This window comes from Rhynchophorus ferrugineus, unplaced genomic scaffold, assembly GCF_030347505.1.
Source record: "Rhynchophorus ferrugineus isolate W39M unplaced genomic scaffold, kcgeb_rfMv2 rfM1, whole genome shotgun sequence".
Classification (NCBI taxonomy): domain Eukaryota; kingdom Metazoa; phylum Arthropoda; class Insecta; order Coleoptera; family Curculionidae; genus Rhynchophorus; species Rhynchophorus ferrugineus.
Genome location: NW_027472580.1, coordinates 23,188,396 through 23,206,623, shown reverse-complemented (window position 1 = coordinate 23,206,623; position 18,228 = coordinate 23,188,396). Strand labels below are relative to the sequence as shown.

Here is an 18,228-nt window from a genome sequence, read left to right as displayed (position 1 = left end):
ATCTGGAGGAAAAATACTATGACTTCCATCATAATATCTCCTTGGTTTCTTTCAGTCTAGGATTTTAGCAATGCAATTAATTTTTCACTTTGAATATCCAGTTTTTGGTATAATTCGATTCCCATCATCGTTTTTCATTTTTTTTTTTGGCCTTTTCGGCATCATAGGTCATCATAGAGAACTATGTATTAAGTCATAACACAGTACACCTCTGTGATTTTATTGGATTGCAGACTTTATATCAATCGAATGATTTTTTACTAGGAATATTTCTTTATAGTGCTAATTATCATGATGTGCCATGTTGATTGTGATTTGTGATATTTCTTGCTTTGGATGTATTGCTTATAACCAGTAATCATATTATGATATAATTTTTGTTGCTGAAGCATCGTTTAGTTTGACTTTAAAATTCAATTTAATTCGGTCCTTAATGCCCTTAAATAATTTTGATGGATTTCAAGCACCTGGAAATGATTTTTTGAAATTTTTTCTTATATCTAATAATGATCTTCATGTGTGAAATTCTAATCTCCTCATTTTATTTTAATTTCTAGCGTGTCTGTTCATTCGTCATTTGTCATTCAGAGAGAGATGACATGTAATGTTTTTTAGAAGTTAGATGGGATGTTTTTGGTTAATTCTATGACTACATTATATTTAATTAGTTTGATAAAATAATTCAATTCATTATAAGATTATCTATACTTCTTATATATTTAAAATATTGTTAACAAAAACCAGCTTTACAAGTGAAGTAGAAACAAAGTCTTTACAAGTCGAGTACCTAATAGATAACTAATAATATAAAATATAAGAAGATAAATTTTGGTCAGAGTTTTTTGTAGAAATCTTTTTTTCTAGCCAAACGAATGAAATATTGTCAATTACAGGTATATAAATTAATTTTAAATGATTTACAATTGATGGTGTTACTGTGTATTAAAACGCCTCGAGATAATTTGTTACCAACCTGTTGAAGTCTCACTGACAGTCCTCACTTTTCATTATCTGTTATTCAATAAGTGTGGAGAAATATTTTTTTCAGTCCGTTGAAAATGTCTTAATTCGTATCGAGTAAATCATCATTCGATGACCCGTAAATAATGATGTGTGAAGGTTATCATGCTCTATCAGTTTCGACTTGTGAATATTTGTTTCAAAAAGTGCTGGTTTGTACACCGAAGGTAAAGACAAAAAGTTTAAGCATTATTCGATTAAACTATCAATGAAGATCGCTATCGACTATAACTGATGCATTAGAGCCCAGTATTGGCGAAACGTAGACGGAATACAAGCAAGGACCCTATAATGTTAGTCTTCAGTATGACAACGCTCGACCACATGTTGCAAAACAGTTGAAAACATACTTGGAAATATTAACATGGGAAGTGGTACAGTACCTGCCTCATTCTCCAGACTTTGCTCCTTATTATTACTGCTTGTTCCAACATAAGAGACGTGATGTATCTGCGCAGTGCTTCGCGATTTATGAAGATACCCGAAAATGGGTGAAATTTGCGAATAGATAAATAGATATTATATATAGATATATCGTTTTTTCTAGATAGAATCCGTAAATTGATCGAGAGATGGGCAAGAGTAGCTGCTATCGATGGAGAATACTTTAAGTCAAATATATTGTACCGATTTTTGATTATAAAGCTTCAAATTCAAAACAGTAGGTTAAAATTAATTATAGGTCTATATTTCCTTAACATCTACCTCATATTCGAGATATAAAAGTGTTTCTCTGTTTTTTTTTTAATATTGATCTGCGGTTCTTGAAATACCACATAAAACATCCAGTCTAGCCTTGAATTATAAACGACATCACGTGATTCATCTCTCTTAATAAGATGCTGAGATGGAAATACTCAAAATAATAAGGCCGTAAAACAAATACACTCCTTTAATGTTATATTTTATTAACCTATCAAATCAGTAGAAAAGAAGAGTCATCTATAACTAAAAAGAAGAAACTTGTTCGTACGTCTAGTATTAGATACATTATACACTATATAGAGACAGTAAAAGGTAAACACGGATCTATACAATGTCTGTATTAAAACGTAGAACGGTCTAAAAACCGCCAACAAACAGCACAAGTTCTTTGTTAATTATTACATAATTTGCATGAGAAACTCAAAATTACTCCAGTCCACAACACACAGTGGCGCGACGTCACTCGTCTCCCCGGCATCTTTAAACGTGCTAGTTGTTTACTTTTAATTAAAATATCAATTTTCCTCGACGTTTGTAATTTTAACAGTTACAGCTTTTACCTGAAGATGGAAGGTCTGCTCACTAATAAGATATCAATCATAAGAATATTATGCATCACTTATTCGCAACGGAAATAAATCTCAAAAAATAAATAGTCCTGGGACTAATTAAATTTGCTTTAATTAATTCGAATTTTCTGTTTCAGATTGCTCGGCCAGTTGCCGTAGAAGGTGAGTTATTTTTCTTGTTTTCTTTAATTACTTTTCAGCCATTAATTTAGCCATGTCTTGGGCATGACTCAGTTGCATTAGATCTAGTTGATAACGAATATCAGGCTTGTTGGATTATTGCTTGCGTGTAGATATAGAAAGCGATCTCCAATATCAAAGGTTGTGACTAAATTATGCGATTCAAAATCATAGAGAGCGTTAAAAGCGGGAGTAATTTTATGCGAAAATTTAAAAAGTATATTTTAATTAAATTTATTTGTTTATTAAAACTTAATAACGTTAAAAAACATCAAGAAAAATCTAATTTGATAATTGGTGTTTACCAACAGTAAAAATCTCAATCTCAGGCAAATCACCAATAATTTATTTTTAAATGAGAATATATTGGAAAATTTCTTTTATACTAGAATTATTGAATAAATTAAATATTATGTAAATTATATCTTCTTGAGTCAAGTTTCGAAATCTTATTTCCTAATTCTACAATAATTTCTTGGGTTTAATACAATAATTTTTATAATCCAAAGTACTAACACTTATGACTACAAAATATATTGAGGATTACAAACTCTATACTATTTATTTTTATATTGCACTTACATTGTTATAATGAAACAGCTTGAAAGGGAATTATAAAGAGCTCAATAATATATTATGCATCTGAATTGTTCTTTATGAATCTTTTTTCTTTATTATATATCTCTTGAAAGTATTTGGTATATGGTATATAGTATAGTGCGATGCAGATATATTTATTTTTGTCATTTCAAATTCTATTGATATTCATTGCTTCAACTGATTATCAAATTTTTCATTTCAGTTTCAAAATCTCACAATTTACTTCATTTTAAAACATTTTATATTCGTACTTATCTCTACTTGAAGATAAAAATATGGAAAAAACTTCTTGTGATTCCCATATAGGGCTTGGCGCCAAGATTTTCTTTCCGATTGGTAAAGAATCTGTGAATAAACACAGTCTGTGTATTTCAGTTCGATGTACGTAGACCGTAATGAAAGACTTAATAATTTTTTAAAATTTATATGGTACTTAGGAATCGAATTTTTTTAAGCAATGCTCTTCCATCTCTAGATCTACATTCTTTCAGTCTGCAATACAATGAACAAACCCTTTTCTAAATATAATTTATTTATATTTTTAACAATATCCTACTACATTCGAAACATGCATCAGCAGCGATGAGGACCTAATGAATACGAAAATCTAACAACCTCGAGATATTGATCGCGGATATCATTATTTCTTGAATTTCTCTCGATCTGTATACTGACTCAATAACGACCATACAATTTAGCATCATTGTCTTATTAAATCCCATTTTAAACTTGAAATTGCTTGTGCTGTCATAGAGACGATTAATAAATAATTTAGAACTAAAGGAGTAACTAAAGGTAACATATATTTGCAGGCTTGTTTTTGTAACAAGTTTTATTTATATAAACAAACATGAAATCGGTCTGTTACTTTTACTGGACAGAATAAAATGACACCTAATATATACACAATATTTTTTTATTAATAAGGTATTGAGCCACCATTTGCAGGTAACAGCAAACAGTTTAAAACAGCTACATTTCTTCGCGGTATAGAATCTAGTCTAAATGTTTTCCAACAGAATGTTGTCCCATTCTTGCACCAAAACATCCGCCTCTTGCCACAATGATATTGGAGGTGGAAACCGACTTCTCATTCTCTGCGCTAAGTCTCCCGATAATGGATCAATCAGGTTGACATCTAGTAATTGCACTAGCCAGAAAATATCTTTGGTATGCAGATGCTTCTCAAATTAAAACTGTGACTGTTTGGCTGTGTGTATGTACCCATTATCATCTTGGTACATGGCAGCGTTTGGTAGCAATTTGGCTGCGTATATATGTATTTGACAACATAGAAAGAACTAATAATAAGTATAGTAAGAGAATTGTAAAATGCAATTCATAATAAGAACTTTATCATTGAGGATGTCGAGTTATTCATTTACACTAATCCGACTAGTGATGTGAATGAGAAGACCAGTTGAATACAACGATATTGCTGACCCGATTCTTGGCTGTTGGAAGCAAACATCCCGGGTAGTGGACTTCTTTTGGGGTTCTCCATACACTAACCCAGCCTGTTGTAGGAAACAATATAAACTATGATTGTTTGAAACCATGCCACATTCATTTAATCATCAAGTGTCCAAGTTTTATAATCGTTGCACCACTTCTTTAGCTACTCGGCGTTGGTTTTCATTATAAAGGGTTTCATAATCACAGTCCTATGGATGTTAGCTTTATGAAAGCTCCCGTCATACCGTTTCTCTCAAAATATTATTACTCAAGTGAGCCTTGAGTTCTGCTGTCACTTTTGTCGTGGTAGTTTTATGCTGTCTAGCCACAATTATTTTTAATTTTGGTCGGTCTCTATCAGTTAACTTTGGATTTCGCCCACTATTCCTCTTCGCCGATGAAGTTTTACCATGTTTTGCGCATGGTATCGTTTCCTTCAGTACTGTTGTTTGGGATACGCATGAAAAATTCTGATACATAACACATTTCAACAGTTGCTTGTTTTTTAAGCATCGTAGAGCAAAACACACTGAAATATTACTTGCATAACTTGGCACATAACCATATCAAGGCATACACGTCGTATTATTTATATGGAAGCAATGCTGGCAACATGCGACAAAGTTTACTCTATCCCACGGTGTTTATGTTATTTGTCTATTCCCTGTAGCTAATATAAACAAATAAATAATATAAACTAACTCATAAATTCTATCGATATCTTCAAAGGATGTGAATTTTTAAGATAAATAGCCAAATGGCAGCATAAATAGATGCATTAAATTTAATGATCACCACTTCTTATATTATCTGAGAAAAATATATTCATTTTCGGTTCCATCACCCCCATTACGAAGAACAGTTCCTATAAAAGTAAAATATTCTTTTATAGTCTTTTTTATGCGCTATTATTCCCAAACTACCTCAATGAAAATTAAGCCACTTCCTTGGTTCTTAACAAACTTTCTTGTCTCGAAGTAAGTCCGTCCCCGTCTCCCGTTCCCCTGGACTTTGCCGCATTATCGTCCCCATTTGCCACTCACTTACTGCGACGACCTGCCGCTTCTTGGAGGCGGAAAAAAACCTAGGAGGTGGCTTGATAAAAAAAAGTAACGGCGAAGCCGCAACGACACTTGGCGGTTATTTAAAATTCCATCGTAATAAAAGAGATTGCTTGGTGAATTTTTAAGGCTCGTTTATATCTTTAGCGGCGCCTATGGGGATTGAGGCTAAGACTGTTAAGTCATATGCCGAGCCGAGAAACTGATAGGGCGAAAAGTTGCCCGACTTGTATTTAGCGCCGAAGTTTTATCTGGTATTTCGGAACAACTGAATCGAGATGTACAGCTGCAGTGGACAAAAGTTTTTAGGATTTATTTACTGGGCTTATTGAAACTTCCGTATATATAAAAGTATGTACGTAAGTAACAAAACGTGAAAGAACGAAAACATTAAATCATTCTAATTTACATTAAAATACTATTTTATTTAAGGAAAGAAGACGTGACTTGTTGAAGGATGATACAAAACGACTGTGGGGATTTTAATATATTCGAATATAAAGCAAACTATATATGTCTAGATATCTCACTCACCACAACCATTCAGTCTTAAGATAAGCACCCTGGAGCAAACTGCGCTAACGGAGCAAACGGAGCTAAGTTGAGTAAATAAGTTGAAATACGACAGTTCTTTGAACCGATGGTCTCTTTTCAGTAAAGTGTTTTAGTAGAATTTTTTTCAATATTTCATTGGTCCAATATTAGAATGTTAGATGTTAGAATAATAATATGTTTTTTTTTTAATTTTACCTGGTTGAATACAACCCACCAACAACATTCTTTCCTTACTGTTATTATTTTGTCTGCGCAAGTGTGCAGCAACCCACAATGTTTCTCAATTTGATTTCCTAATTTTATAAACAATTTATTATGCTCTCACCACAATAAAAACATCTTCACTGATAGCTATATAACGCCGCGACAAAAGGGAACTAAAGCAAAAATAGACCCTTTTTTAGTTTGTATCTCTTTTGTAATTTCTAATTTCTATCTCCAAATTGGCGAATTGCCGTATTACTATACTGTATCCTAAAAAATCGATTCTAAGAACGATATTTTAAGAAGTCACAGGAACGTTTTCTTGTTTATTATTAAAAAATATGTCATAATTAACTCATTTTATGATAAATAACAAAATAATTGACCCGTATCTGAATATAAATCCGGGACAAAATTTTAGGATAATTTACACTTTTGATTACAACTCTTAGTTAAAATAAATTTGGATCGTTTAGATTCTACAATTAAAGATGGCTTTTTAGATATTCATATACACATTACAAAGAGACAGCTACTTGTTTTATTATAAGTTTGGCGTAATGCCATGCTACCCAAATAACGAGCCAAAACTATAGCACACAGTGCAGTATAACGATGCGCAGTTACATGTTTAAATTATCAATTTATTTTAAGAAAATTGAGGAGAACGTTTAAGAAATCTATATAATAGAACTAGTCGAGCAATTTTGCTAGTTGCTTCTAATTGTATATTAACAGCTAACAAAGTTTCTTCTGCACCTGTATATAAACAAATGTAAGAACTATTCAACGTCTCCTACACGATGGTATGCCTTTATGAAGAAAGGAAGATTTACGTAAACCATATTTAAATGAAAACATAAGAAAGAAAATGTACAGTTTGCCGAAGAGCTTATTTCGTGGAGATATGTGACGTAATGTAATAATGGTTTCAAACAAAACGAAATTCAATTTGGATAGCCCTGACGAATATAAATATTACCATCATGATTTAAGAAAAGATCAGATGAACTCGCAGACAGTAGGGTGCAGTAAGTATCATGTGTTGGGCTGCTCTAGATTTTAAAGAAAAAATGGACAATATTAAGATTTTAAAATTGTGACGCATGTTGTGATATGTTAAGCACAATGTACATGCTCAAAAGGTAAACACTTTAACCATTTTGAACAACTTAAAATGCTATTTAAGATGATTGAGAAATATTAGATCAATGTTATATTGAATGATCAAACTTAGAGCAAGAATAGAGCGTATTCTTTCGGAGAACGAAATTTTTTACATTTTTTAACATAACTGAGCTATAGTTTCGTCGCGTCTTTCGAGCAGTACGATTTTGTACGGAACCTATAAGTAAATTATGGCTGCCTTTTTGTAATTTTTACATATTTACACAAATACTATGATCAACAGTCGTTAACAGTGGGATGTAAAAGCCAAAATTTATTTTTATTGAGTACTAAAGGAAAATATGTAGTGTGCTAAAGTTTTGTCGAGCATATAAGGTATATACTAGTTACCGATCGTTAGTATAAATAGTTCGGAAATGGAAAATTAGAAGCGTAAACCCAATGAAATAACTAAGGGAAAAATGCAGAAATCCGTTAACCGCAGAGAGCTCTTAATGGTCAAAACGTTCAAATTATTAAAAACCAGGGTGTTTAAAAAAAAGTACTACTATGCTAATTATTTGAAATTATTTTCATTAACAAATGTTACATCAAGTTTCAAAGCTATACATAATATAGAGACACATAATTTACCAGACAGAACAATTCCAACATAATAAATAATCAAATACAGCGGAAATAAATGAAAAAACTCGTTTGCATTTTCGTCCAATGAATATACGGCTTTTCTGAAATTCTCCTCTATTAAAATTTGTAATATAACGCTCCGAACATAATTTTATGTGTACCGATTCGCTGGTTATTAATACATTTTTCAAATAACGACACATATATGATTTTAATTTTATAGATCCAAAAGATAATTAAATATATCCCAAAAATAGTGCATTTTTTAATTAAAAAGTCAAATCGAATGTTAAAATATTTTTAATATTTTATATATCCCAATGGTAATTTCATAACATATATATTTTTTAATTTCTTTTAGAATTTAGTAATGTATTAGGTTGTTCAACAAATGTTGTGATTTAATGAGAAAGATACATGATTAATGATGATTTAATTATTTAATGATTTAATGTATATTTGATTATTTAACTACTTCGCTATGGTCAATTTGTTACCGTCTCGGTACATGTTAACATGAACTTCCTAGACTTTTGTACCGCTAAGCACTCGTTCAAGACATCTTTAATATGGACTCGAGTGTGATTCAGTGAATGATTTTTACTTCTGGAAACTGCTGGGCCTACTTCTTAACCTCGATGGGCATAATAAAGTTATTTCTTATCGGAAGCTTGTTAAATAAATTATCATATTTATTTTATATATTATACATATTTTTTCGCTTTTTGTCATATTTATTTTAATATATTTTAGTTAAATAGCGTTCATATTCGATTATAAATCTTTGTTACTTTATAAATTTAATATTTTAAAAAGATAATTACTCCTATTTTTATGTTATTTTTTAATCATTAATTAATATATTATTACCAGTCCTTGCCAATTGACAATTTGTCTCTAGAGGCTTAAAACTAGATACTTATCTAGGAAGACCCATTTTCCTTTAACAATACTTTAATAACATAAAATACAATAGGAATTATCAGTACTTTTCAGTGTTTTTACCATTTACTACACAAAAAGCTTTGATCTCCTATTTCCTAGTTCAGTGTTGTCCAAGAGTTGTAGCACTTCGACGTTAACATAGTCTTCCATCAAATCTTGTTATGATAGTTGGCATCTGTATCTGGGTGCAACCACAATACTTCACAGGACCTTATTCTGAAATAATTATATTCTATTGGCATTATTTCTCTTAGAACATTCCCCTGATTTCCATAGGTCCATATAGGTTTTAGTATTTGTAGAGTAGCATCTTATGTACGAATAATTTAGATTTTCTCCTAAATAACCAATACTCTTTTTTGTATTTTAATGGGACTTATCCTTTTCTTTTTGAATGAAACTTCCGATCGATTACTATTCTATTTAATTAACAGCCATAATTTATTATGATATGTCTTGCTTCAAATATTATACTATATTAATTAGAGTTTAACTAAACAAAACAAATATGATTTTGGATTCTGATCCTCTAAATCAAAATTAAAACAAAACATCTACAATATATATATATATATATATATATATATATATATATATATATATATAATAATAATGAGGGTAATTCAACGTTTGTGTGAAGTACTTCGAAAGCATGTTGGTGCATCCCAATGAACTCGCTAATCAGCCAAATATGCGTCGTGATAATGAATTGCGTATAGTAAAACGTTTAACATCTGATCTGGTTATTGGACATATATAGACTTTGAATAAGCTTTAGTATAAGACTAATTAATTAGGATAGTATTTTATACAGGAGATCACTTAATGAAGTAGTTTTCTACATGCCATGTACATATATAATATAAACATAAGAAATACTTATTGGCTACTGGCCAGATTGGGGAACCGCTAAGAATAATAATAAAAAAATAAATATTTGTTTAGTGATTTGTCATCATAGTTAAGTGAAAATAAAGGTACAAATTGTATATTATCTTTTTAACATTTTAAAATATTTTTCTAATATGAAACTTTAGAAAATTTCAACTAAATTTGAATAGGTCATTAATCATCAACTCAGTTTCAACATTTACCTACTTCTTGTATACGGCTTTGCCGCTGGCAAAATAATCTGAGCGAGCTGCGCGAAAATTGAGTTGAAAGTAATCAAGCCGGTATGGAAAACAATATTTTTCCAGCGACATCATCTAAACTTCGCGACGAAAAATTCCATCTTGTTGCCTGTCGTCGTCGCCGTCGTCTCTGTTGTTGTTTTGTTGCTTTTTTCAAAACCGTTCCGGCCGCGTTCGACTAAATTGCGAAACTTTTTGACGATTCGAACCTTCGTCCCGTTCGTTGCACCTCTGGAAAATTAACCGAAGATTGGAAATATAGACTGACTCTGGAATGCGGGATATGGGGATGGAAGTAGATTTATTGCGGGAAATTGCCGCGGCACACGCTAGAATTTTTCAGCTTTGATTGCTTTCGGTTATCTAATAAAACTTGGATTATCGACCAGGACACCTCCCTTAATATCTTTCGATGTAATTCTGAAATGTAATGGGATCGAATCGGACAATCTACGTGCGCGAGAACTTTCTTAACTTCGGTGATCCTCTGTGATAGTGACATTTCAAATTGTGTCCTCTTTTTTTGTTGATTTTTTGTGATACATACTGACAATTTACTGCTAAGTACGCGAGAACTTCTCTTACTTTCATTAATTACAATTTACTTTACTGCTAAGTGCGCGAGAACGTTTATCACTTTGATTAATTACAATTTAGGATGCCGAGGAGAAGGTGACCTGACTTAGGTCGTTGCACTCAATCAAATGTGCGAAGATCTACCTCATGTGCTAACCTCACTGATCACTAGAGAGAGACAGATCAAGAGTCGTATTGCTATATCAGAATTGTGTTCCTTAGGGAGTAACAATGAAGTAGACAGGCTTTGAATGCAACGAGTTCGTGCACATCAAACATAACAGCGAGCATGACGTAATACAATTGAGCTATTCCATAGATACAGTGCTCCTGTGATCCTGGAGTGATCTGCATTCCACTATGATGCGGCAATAGATTACTGTGCCGACCAATCAGTAGCAATTGGGGAAATGCAAGGTGTTAAAATACAGTGGTGAATCTACTGGATTGTGTTGTGCTAGAGGAAAAGTAAAATTGCCACAATTGGTCCCAACACCAGATCCTTTACGCTCTTTAGTTTCTGGGATTGGAAATGATTCTAAGCACTTTTTGGCCAACATTCAGAAATATAATAGCTGTTTCCAGATGACATCAATTCGCCTTACACATATTATATAGGACAATTTCGTGCCCACTTCCCCACGGTTGACCCAAAATTACATGCGGTATTTACCAAACACATAATATATGGACTTTGCGGAGTTTTCAACTACATTTCACCCTGTATGGTTGAGAGCAGAAGAGACTTGATTGCTGAAACCATAATGGGAAATGATAGATACCCATTGTATCGTCGGCGATCAGTTGCGGACAATGGGCGATCGGTAGTTGTGAAGGTAAGACGACAAAATGTTGATGTAGATAATCGTTGGATTGTGCCATACTCGCCAATATTATCCAAAGCTTTTGAGGCTCACATCAATGTGGAATATTGTAACTTTGTGAAGTCGATAAAGTACATATGTAAATATGTTAACAAAGGTAGCGATATCGGCGTCTTCGCTGTAACCAATGCAAATAACGAAATATCACAAGACCTATGTAAGTAACAACGAAGCAATTTGGCGTATCTTTTTATTTGCGATCCATGAAAGACACCCTATAGTACTCCATTTGGCAGTCCATTCAGAAAATAGTAAGAAGGAAAAAGTCGAGGATTCGAGACTGTCGAGGATCTCATTGCGACTATTCAGAATTTCTTTCCAGGACATTGGTTTCGTTCAAATCAGTCGACACCGTTATAAACCAGGACGATGTAGTCAACTATCCCACAGAGTTTTTAAATTCACTGGAATTGCTTGGATTACCACCTCACAATTTGAAGTTAATAGTAGGATCCGTTGTTATCATGCTGCGTAATATTAATCAACCTCGACTGTGCAATGGAGTAAGACTGGCTGTGAAAAAGATGATGAATAACGTCATTGAGGCAACAATCATAAAGGGAAAATACAAAGAAGAGGATGTCTTGATCCCGCGTATACCGATGATTCCAACGGATTTACCACTCGATTTTAAACGTTTACAATTTCCAGTACGTCTGGCCTCGCAAGATGACCATAAATAAATGTCAAAGCCAATCGTTGGAAATTTGCGGAATTTGCGACTTGGAGTTTATAACAAGGTACTCTTAACGTGACCTAAAATCAAAGAGATTGGTTTATCGGTCAGTCATAAAGCCAATATGGTTCTCTGGGGTACAAATATCGTGTTGCATTAAATTAGCAAACCAACTCGTAATTAGACGCACTGAAAACAATGTTCTACGATTAATTACCAATGCTTATCGCTACGTAACCAACTAGAAGGTCCACGGCGACCTCTGAATCAAATAGATACACGAAGACATCCAAGATGTCGCCTTAGAACATGAAATAAGGTGGCTAAATCACAGCAATGTGGAAGCAATACAGCTACTGGACATCACGCAGAAAATCTTAAGATTGAAGCGAACCAAACCACATTAACTTATTTAGTGTATAAGTGTATTCTTAACTTTGGCTTAACTTAACTTTTTAAGTAGATTATTTTTATTTTAATTGGAGAAATACATATTGATGTATTAATTCCGTACTCGCTTTTGTAATAAATTAATTTATAAATTAAGATTGTACTAAGAATATCCATTGTAAAATATATTTAGTACAAATAAAAAAAAATAAAAGATTATGGCTGTATAATAAATATCTACCCTTCACGAACACTGGATTCAATCAGAGGAAATGTATTGATATCTATCAATAACATAGTCTTTTACTAGGCTATTTTGTCAATAAATATATAGCATCATATTGAAGGTGATGTTTGTCGTATACGCTCAATATGATAACTTTCGGTTACATCACGCATAATCTGTGAAAGTCTACATGAAAATGTTTTAATGGGAAGTACTAATTCAATATTTCCCCGCACATATTTGCAATGGCTTGTAAATGCATTTAATTAATATTCATTTTGATCAATTTTAAATGGCCTGTCTGAGGATCACTTCACATTATGATATAAAACATTAGATGGTGAATTCATATTTAGCCTCAAAAGATTGAGCACTCTCCAGCATAATATTACAGAAAGATGGGAAAAATAATAATTAACGATGAATAGTACTCCTAAAAATATTATACCCCAAATAAGAGATATCATGACATAGAATCATAGAGATTGACTTTCAGAGCATAGTATTTGTTTTTGTTCTGTTTGATCACCTACAAGAGGTGAAAAAAATAATATGAACATCCGGTATGTACACAATATTTATTTATTCATAAGGCGATGAAGTTGATGATTAGATGAAGTAATAGATACCTAGAGTGTCAGAATAATTTCCAATGGTATGTTGTTTTAATCTTGTACCGAAATATACGTCAGATGATTCAAAAATTTTGGAGAAATCTACTGCTCATTCTCCGCTCTGTTAAACTTTCTACAAAGGTTTAATTGATTGAATTGAAATTGAGATATGCTGATTGTATAGGTCAGGTAAGATGTTTGGTGGTATTCTGACGTTCCTCAAAGGGAACCTCCCCCATGTTTAACTGTAGGAAGCAGTCAGTCCGGATTGTATGATGTTTTTGGCGTTCTTCGTACATTAACCCGAAAGTTTGTAGGAAATAATGTAAACGATTCATCTTAGCTAAACCATACTGTTCGAAAAATCAAATATCCAGGTTTTGTGATCGTTGCATCACTTCATTCCCGTCTTAGCAGTGAATGTTAGCTTTGTGCAGCTTGCGATGGTATTGTTTTTGTTGAAACAGTATTACTCAAGTAAGTGTTGACTTTTAGTACAGCTTTTGCCGTGGTAATTTTATACTGTCTGGCCAAAATACTCTTTAACATTCGTTGGTCACTGTCAGTTAACTTTGAGTTTCGCCCACTATTTTTCTTCGCCGATGATGTTTTACCATGTTTTGTGTATATTATCATTAGCGTGTATAATGTTGATTGTCAAGCTTTATATAATTTTTTTTCGTCACAAACGGTTACAGTAATCGAGCATCAAGACTTTTACTCAGAAACAATGTTGGCCACATGCACATAATAATGCTATATACACAATGCTATATTACCCGGTGTATTGTATCTATCTCCTGTAAATATATATCAATTGATACTTTTATATCTTAGTGATATTTCAGCTTATTTTTAAATCAAACCACGAGCTATATTTTATTCAGATGTTGTGAGAAATGGCCGTAATAAAGCGAACTCATTTGGTTTGCACAAACAGAAGCTTCGAATATTTATCGCAGACATACCAATTTCGTGTGTTTACAGAACGATATCGTCTAAGTGTTTTATAGAGCGAAATAAACCTGAAATAGATCCGCAAGTGACAAAATGTATCGCGAAATAACGCCATTGTCTACAGATAAAACTTGAAATTGTCGTATTTTCTAGTCCATTAATATCTCTTCGCATCTCCTCCAGCCCGCATGTCTCCGTTCCTAAAACCAGTCCACCAGCCGCCGCCAGCGTATAACTCAAATAGTTTCGCTCGGTATTATCACTGGTACATCAACGCCGGTGATAAATACATCAACATTTAACGGTCTCGAGGGTTTCGGCTTGATGTACTACGCACCCCGTGGTGGGGGATTTAAATAATAAATGCGGTAGCTCGAGATGGCGCGGGGGAGGTGAGATTCGTCGCTCCGGTTCTTCCCCGAAGAGGCCCAAGGAATCCGCACCGTTGTTCCTTGGGAATTAACCGGGATATTTAACGTTTTAATTGTTTTGAAAGTTAAGTGAAAGTTTCCAGTCATATTTAAGCTAAATTGTTTCGTTTACTCGACATTTCTTCGCTGCGTAGATTTCCTGAAATGTTTGCTTGTCCAGGAAATAATTGCCGCTTTCCACTTAAATCTCGCTATTAATTCTAACAAACAAATTTCGACTCCATTTGCAGTTTTCTGTGGATAGTATCTTGTGAATATTAAAGAGATAATTGCTAAAGGGTAAATATAATTAAAATATTGATATCGTAGGAACGAAGATCAATACGTAATATTAAATGCTTGCACGTATTCTCATCATATTTCCACCTTAAAAGGACGGTTATTGAGAATATTAGTACAAGATAATGTATTAGTTACTTTTTTAAAACTTTTTTCTACCTTTATGATTATGTCGATACCGTGTTTAAGGACGATGTTGTTTTGATGACTATCCAAGCATCGATTTATTCTCGCCCTTCTTCATCATTTAGTGCACAAGCCAAGCCATATTGCATCGGCTTGAACAACTGGTAAAGTTGCAACTATGACTCTTCACAACTCTTACAACATCTGGCTGAGCACTGTCATATAGGAGGACAACTGTTTGTCTGTTATCTGCAATTACTGATGTCTTTGCAACAATATATCGATCAATTTGTTCAGTTGACATCTATATACACCTGCAATAACATTTTCGTTCGATTTTAGAAGTCAGTGAATTATTAATACTTGTTGATTGTATTCACAGCAAGAACTTAAGGTCATGTATATTCTGTTTCATTGTGGATGTAGACAGTACACTTAGGCTAACCCAGAACTCCTATATTTGTCATCGCCTGTTACATAATGGCGTAAAAAGCTCTTATTTCTGAGGATTAAATCATTTCCGGTGATATTCGTAATTATCATGCTTGGATGGTGGATCAGTTAGCGCATAAGTATAATCTAATCGGTAACATCACCAAAATATCATCATGAGGAATTACGATTGTGTTAATAGTCATTGGAAGTTGAACATTGACGATCTAGGACTGGTTGGAAGGAAGAAATCTGAATATTCACAGTTACTGAGATAACAAATAGGTCACGAACAAGATGCAATCATTTGATTCCAGGATATAAATTAAAACCATAAGAATGAACGCTTGTAGCCTGGTGTTTCATTGATGCAACACAATTGTTATAATATGGCGAAAGTTGCTGCTTATGAATCCAATTATTTACCATTATCTAATTAAGAGTCTAAACTTAGAATTCAGAGAATTTTCACTTGACAGTCGCCATACCATTTAGAAGTGAGTCGATTTTGTTGCGATTCAGCCGTTATTAACAGATGGTAATTGTGCGGCATCTAACTACTGTTTGTATCCAATCTTTTCCGAGAGGTTTCAAATTATTTTCTACGCAATCTTGAAACCACTCATTTCCATGATTTTATTTATAAAGTCTTTAATTGGCCTTAGATAATTTCTCAGATTAGCCTCTAACTCAGAACGTGGTGGAGCCAAAGCTGTATTTGATTGGCTATTACTATCAATCGATATTAATATTATTATTACATATCACTATTCGAAAACTAAGTTCTGATTCAGCCGTTATTAACAGATGGTAATTGTGCGGCATCTAACTACTGTTTGTATCCAATCTTTTCCGAATGGTTTCAAATTATTTTCTATGCAATCTTGAATCCACTCATTTCCATGATTTTATTTATAAAGTCTTTAATTGGCCTTAGATAATTCCTCAGATTGGCCTTTAATTCAGAACGTGGTGGAACCAAAGCTGTATTTGATTGGCTATTATTATCAATCGATATTATTATTATTATTATTATACATCACTATTAGAAAACTAAGTTCTGTTTACTGCAGCACTACAATACAAGTTTGCAAATAAACTACCTAGGCAAATGAGTCAGATCCTCGAATCCTATATTTTCAATCGGCCAATTTCAAGTTAAGGTGCAATGAGAAATAATCAAATTTGAAAGTGATCTATGTGGGTGTACTACAAGGTAGTATCCTTGTGCTAATATTGGATTTGTTCTATACTAGCGATATGCTAAATATGAAATAGTAACAGCAGCCATATTCGCTGATGATAGTGCCCTACTCGCTACAGCTAACAATATTAAAACTTGTAACAATACCTAAAGTACAAGTGAGTAGGAAAAAACACCTGTCAATAAGACTACTCAGTGGACTAAGAATTGGTAACCAAAATTGATTACTATGGAGGTTACACGTGTGGATTTCTGATACAAAACAATAAACTACTTGCCAGTTATAATTGATTATAAAATAATTGTGTATGCGAATACAGCTAAATAGGCACATAGACATGATATTGGACATCAACCTTAAGCGGATCGAGCAAGCTATAAAGTGGCGACCAAGCTCTTTACACGCTCTTTTTTGTTTGTACGACAATTCGAATTAACATTCCACAATAAACCTTTATTATACATTAAAATTTGAAGTCACTGTAAACTAAGGATGTGCAATTATTGGGTTGCTCAAAGAGATTTAATATGAAAATATCTAATGTTATCATATTATCACTTTATTTATAATTGTATTCCTTGGATCCACCTAATTAACAAATCTATATCCAAGTAATATATACTTTCATTACAGAGCGTATTTACCTTTTACGCTTAGTTCTTGTGTCCTTCGACACAGTGTTTCCTTGTAAAGACATTTTGATATCACTGTATTTCTCCTTCGTTTGTTATGTTACATGTATACATCTTTCTTGATACAATTAGATCTAATCGCTGTATTATCCTTAATACATTTGCCATATCTGTAAAACAGTTACTACTCTTTCTCTCCTGACATATTTTAACCAAATGCTCATGTATATTCTGAACAATTACACACATATCTGTGCATGTAACTCTTTTGCACTCTACAATAACTACATTGAATCATATCATATTCAGAAAGTTTCATTCAAGTTAATAACTAAGCTGTTAATTTCCAATCTATCTAACATTTGATCATAATTCCATCTTTTGTCAATTTCTTCTTCAATGTGTCTGATCGGGTTCATCTAAACTTAAGGTGTTATTAATAATTTATGTTTCCAACATGAAGTACAATATATCTGCAATGAATTGTTAATAAATGTTATGATTAATGAAACCTAATCAATTGTTATTCCAATGTTTATCTTTTTTCCATCAACTTTTGTTGTCATAACACTATTTTTATTGTTATCTTGCCATGAGTGACCCATGACAGTCCGTTCT

At 32.9% G+C, this 18,228-nt stretch overlaps 1 protein-coding gene across 5 annotated transcripts in view; it reads left to right on the top strand.

Moving 5' to 3' along the window:
- The window catches only part of LOC143206505 (Ig-like and fibronectin type-III domain-containing protein 1), a 444,726-nt gene that overhangs the window by 176,798 nt on the left and 249,700 nt on the right, over positions 1 to 18,228 (top strand). For all 5 annotated transcript variants that reach the window (XM_076419075.1, XM_076419079.1, XM_076419078.1 and 2 more), the window contains exon 2: positions 2,432 to 2,456. The gene's annotated coding sequence lies outside the window, so the exon portion shown is untranslated. The remainder of the gene's footprint in view (positions 1 to 2,431; positions 2,457 to 18,228) is intronic.